Genomic DNA, 5,302 nt, shown 5'->3' with positions numbered 1-5,302 from the left:
AGAACACGCTCTTTAAAATTACATTTATATGTAATTGAAATTTCTGGTTTCTTTGGAGACTCGGTTGTGTCATGTAATGCTTTTCTAGAAACTGTCTTATCACAGGATGGTTTTGCTGAAGCAGACACATGGAAAGATGTTTTGCTGAGAACAGATGTGATATTTTTCTGGAAGCTGTCTGGAAAAGGGGCATGTGATCTTTTGCTTGAGACAACACATGATGTTTGGGAAGGGCATAAGTATAACCCAACAAACAATGGGCAACACTGTGTGGTACTGGTTCACCTTGCCACTCTTTGCTCAGAACTTTGCAGTTTCTTCTGGATTGAGCTGTCATTGCAGATTTGTGAATGGTGTTTGTGAGTGGATGGTTCTGCCACTGCTGACTTGTGTGAACTGAACTGCTGATTCCCTCACAATGCAGATTGGATTCTCCCCAAAGAACTATTTCTAAATAGGTCGACATCCTCCTTTGCCCTATTAACCTTTTCTTTCCACTACCTCTGGTGAGTGGTGGGCTAGAAAGGAGGTTAAAGCATTTAAGTACTCTTATTAAAGTCAGTTTTGAAAAGTATCAGTGTATACATTTATGTATTTTGTGTGTGTTCATGTGTGTACCTGTGCACATCCCATGACACACATGTGGAGCTCAGGGGACAATTAGCAGAAGTATAAGACATGTGTCCCAGGGATAAAATTTATGGTTCTCTCTCTCTCTCTCTCTCTCTCTCTCTCTCTCTCTCTCTCCCCCCCCTCCATCTCTTCCTTCCTCCCTCCCTTTTCCCTGCATGTGTGTGTGTGTCTGTGTGTGTGTGTCTGTAGGGGGGTGGATGTGATTCATACACAAACTCATGACAGCCAACAAAATAAATATTTAACATTTTAAGCTATAAAATTTCAATGCAGAAATTGGCCACTATATCATTTACTTTTCTGTCGCTGGGATAAAACATCATGTCCAAGGCAATCTATAAAAGAATGGGTTAATTTTGGCTTATACTTACAGAAGATTAGACTCCATAACAGCAGGGCAGAGTCAGCAAGCAGGCATGGTGGCTGGAGCAGGATGTTGAAGTACAAGCAGGAAACAGAGAGAGCCAACTGGAAGTAAGGTGGGACCTTACAGTCTCAAAGCCTGTCCCCAGTGACACGTGACATACTTTTCCAGCAAGGCCACAGCTCTTAAATCTCCCCAAACAGCACCACCATCTGGGGACCAAGTGTTCAAATGCTCAAGACATTTCTTATTTAAATCACTATAGTCACCACATGTACATCTCTAACAACAAACAATTCAAGGAGAAAGCTTAAATAATTCCACTAACAACATCATGAACCAGACTAAATTACTTAGAAATAAACCGAATTATATATGGGAATGTTTTACATAATGAAAGTAAGAAAACATTGCTGCATGAAATTAAAGCAAATACTAAAAAGTGGCACGTTGGATTAACAGGTTGAATGAGTAAATATTGTTGAGATGCCCTATCAAAATTTAATACTGTCTGCTAGAACTGTATGGGATTTGAAACGTTCAAAACACATTTAGTATATACAAAGCTGGAGGATTTAGGTGGGCTTATTTGAAAACATACTAGTAGCCTATAATAATGAAATAAGTATGAGATACTGGCATAGAGGAAAAATAAACCAAAGTGAAAGAATACAGAACAAAGAATATTAAATGTTCACGTATATGGTCACATGATATTGACAAGGATACCAAAACCACACCATTGGGGAGGGGGGCGAGGGGGACGACGAAAACGACAGTCTATTGAGCGAATGATGAAAAAACTGGATGACCGGTTTAGGTCTTACTGTTCACCATGTACAAAAATTAAATCAGAATGAGTTAAAGAGATAAACAGAACCCTAACATTCTAACATTTCTACAGGAAAACATAGACGAAAATACTAATGACATTGTATTTGATGACTTCTTGGTTGTGACATCAAAAGCACTGTCCACAGACACGAAATAGGCAAAAGAGGCTCCAGGAATCTTGAAGAAGTTTTACAATGGTCACAGTTTCGACTGAACGCAGAGCTGCAGCTCCTAGGCTCAGGAGAGGCCTGATGGTGAGGAGTGTGTTTCCCCGCAAGACGGGCGCAGGAGCGAGAAGCGCCTTCGGGGCTTGTGAGGCTGTCCTTCCGTAGAGAAAGGGGCGGTGGAGTGAGGTCGGGAGTGTGCGTGAGGCCTGCGTAGTGCTCGGGTTTGTGTTGCGGGAAGGTAGGGCTTAGTACTGCGGCTGAGGCTCCGCACTCCTCCTCCATGGGCGGGGCTAGTGACGCCATCAAAAGTCATAGTTAAGTATCTTCGGAGCAGCAACTGTAGCTGCCGGTACTGGTGGCGCAGGCCGGTAGGATTTGCTGAAGGAGGCAGAGGCAGGAGGATCTCTGAGTTCGAGGCCAGCCTGGACTACACATTTTTTAATTTTCTTTTTTTGCCGCCAAGAAAATACCAGCTCCATGTCGCGACAAAAGTACCCACACCCACTAAAAAATCCAACACCCACAGAACCTCATCACACCCTTGTCTCCCCCTCCTCCTCCTCCTCTTCCTCCCCCACCACTCTTTCTTTGATAACTGTCATTACTTCATGAACACTTCTCAAGACACCACGACACGTGCGTTCTCATCCTCATTGTCTTTCAAAGGCTCTTGAGATGGGCTGTCCCTTACTGTTCACAATGATCTCTCACATCCTCAGACCTCTGTAGCAGGGTCTACAAGCAGGCAAGCCTTCCTGTCCTGGCAGCCACTGTGCTTGTATGTTACTGACCATACAACCTCCACGTGCCTCTAGGTTGACCTCCTGGGGGGAGTTTTCTGTTGTCTGCTAGTGTCTTTGCTAATGTCTGATGCATGCAGTCGTCAGGACCCGAGCATCCTCTGTGCTTCCGGAGCTAGAATGTAGGGATGAGGCTGGCTCTGGACTCTCAATGAATTCCTCACACAGTGTGGGTGGTGGATTATGGGAGGCTGATACTAAACGACCCCTCCTTCGTAAGGCTGAAGAAAGTCTGGTCATGAGCACACACGATTCACTGTGTAACTCTTCCAGACAGCAAGCAACCAGGGCTGCTGTTTCTACCCTATGGTAGTTTGGGTCCTGTTGTCATCAATCTGGGCATATAAGTACTTACTTACAACCCTGCAAGCACATCATCTCATGGGCCACAATGTGCCCCGAGATAGCTAGGAACGCAGCCCTATACAAAACTGTAAACTTACTTATAATATGATGGGGTGTGTGTGTGTGTTGTTTGTTTGTTTGTTTAACTCAATCATGTGATTCTCAAGAGTGAACTTTGTGGGTGACAACATCCTGTTGCAATGTCGAAAGGCTGGACGTGTCTGTTTGCACACGTGGTCCTCACTGTGTGAATTCTGAAGAGGCAGATGCAGAAGCAGTGGGGTCTGGTCCTTCTTAGCTCGACTTGACTCTAGTCGTAAAACCAACCAGGTGGTGGAAAAAGCAAACGGAGCAAGCTACGGGAAGCAAGCCAGTTAGCAGCACCCCTCCATGGCCCCTGCTTCCATCCCTGCCTCCAGGTTCCTGCCTTGAGGTCTGCTTGTTGTGGCTTTTCTTCAGGACAGGACAGGACAAGACAGGACAGAACTGGGACACCAGAAGCTGATTAACCCTTTTCTCCACAAGCTGCTTTTGTTCACGGACTTTATCACAGGGATAGAAGGCAAGCTAAAACGAAGACGGAAACAGTATGTGGCCGTCCCGTGGAAATGTTCTCCTGTGAGAATCACCTTGATGAACCACAGGATGTAGGATTTAAAAGAATAATGGTAAGCAGAAGCAAAGAGGTGAAGGGGGCTTAAGAGGTCACAATCCCTTGAATGCACTTAAAGAGGACAGGAATAAAGTCCCTACCGAGGTACAAGAAAAGACAGATGGTTGAATGGAGAAACGAACTCTCCAGGACCGGAGAGGTGCACTGAGTAAACACACATAAACACTGAAGGAAATGCAGGATGAAATGGAGATAAAATTGGAAACCTGAATATTCCATTTGTTAGGGACACTCAGAGTAGAGGACACGGGGCGCCTTCAGGCAAACAGCTTTTATTGTGTGTGACGATCCAAATCCTAGTGGAGAGAACCAGACCAGAACCAAGCCAGACACAACTCTGCTTGGTAACGCATATTTTAAAGGCTACTCTAAACCCACAGCGTGAGTTTAAATGGATCTTGTGTCAAGAAAGGAAGGACTCCTCGGGGAGTATGGCAAGGTAATGCATGGCGTTTTGGTAGAAACCAAACTGCACCGTGGTCTCTTTGTCCTTCCTTCAGGGCCTCCAGGATGGCTTAGCGATCTGAAGAGATGTAGCGAGTTTTCTGTACATGCACAGGCATTACTCAGCCCTGTGACTGCATCCTGGTTTTCGTTGCCCTGGCTCTCAGGGGATACTACCGCACACTGAGAAGACTCAGTGACAAGCCTTCCTTAGGAGAAAGGATCGAGTAGAAGATAGAATGTCAGGACTTGAAGGCACAGTAGAAGAGCTGGAACACTCGTACAAAGAAAAAGTTAAAATGTAATTTAAAAAATTATCAATATTATCAAATATTAAATGTTTTTATTAAATAAAATAACAATTATTACATTCTAAATCATTTAAAATAAATATGCAAGAATTTGGGGACACCATGAATCACAAATTATGAATGAAAGGTATAGAGAGGAAAGAGAAGCCTCTCAGGTCAAATACAATAAATGAGGTATACAGAGAAGGCCCGGGTGCAATGGTGCTTTTAGGATATGCTGCTGTCTGTGAACTACTGACTCCATCAGGTCCCAATCTCTTGCCTGTGACCAACTTTTAAAATGCCACCATACGTTGAATACGCCCAGGGATTTATCCATTCATTCCTCTAACCCCCTCAAAGTCTAATAATGTTCACTGGACGCGTCCTCACACTCACAGAGAAGTGCTTTACTAACATGTTAGGCATTTGAAGGCCCTTGGAAGTTTCCAGTTCATCCTCGCAACAAACACCAACGTGAACCAGCTGGAAAGCAGACTGCTCTTCCGGGCTGTGGAAGAAAGATGAGAATATAAGGGAGGAAATAAATGAAAGGAACATCGGAGCTCGCAGTCCGAGCCACAGGGTCACCGGAAGACACCCTGAGACCTTATCACTCTTCCCTGACCTCACCGGCACACTAAAGATCTAATTCTGCAACCCCCTTACCTGGACCATTGTATTTGCTTACCTAGAAATAGCCCCGGGCACTGCACAAGCTAAACGTGCGACTGGAAGGGCGAGTGCAAGCC

Source organism: Grammomys surdaster, unplaced genomic scaffold, assembly GCF_004785775.1.
Source record: "Grammomys surdaster isolate TR1022 unplaced genomic scaffold, NIH_TR_1.0 126013, whole genome shotgun sequence".
In the NCBI taxonomy this organism is placed as follows: Eukaryota; Metazoa; Chordata; class Mammalia; order Rodentia; family Muridae; genus Grammomys; species Grammomys surdaster.
The sequence above is the reverse complement of the archived record's forward strand: the minus strand, read 5'-3'. Positions refer to the sequence as shown.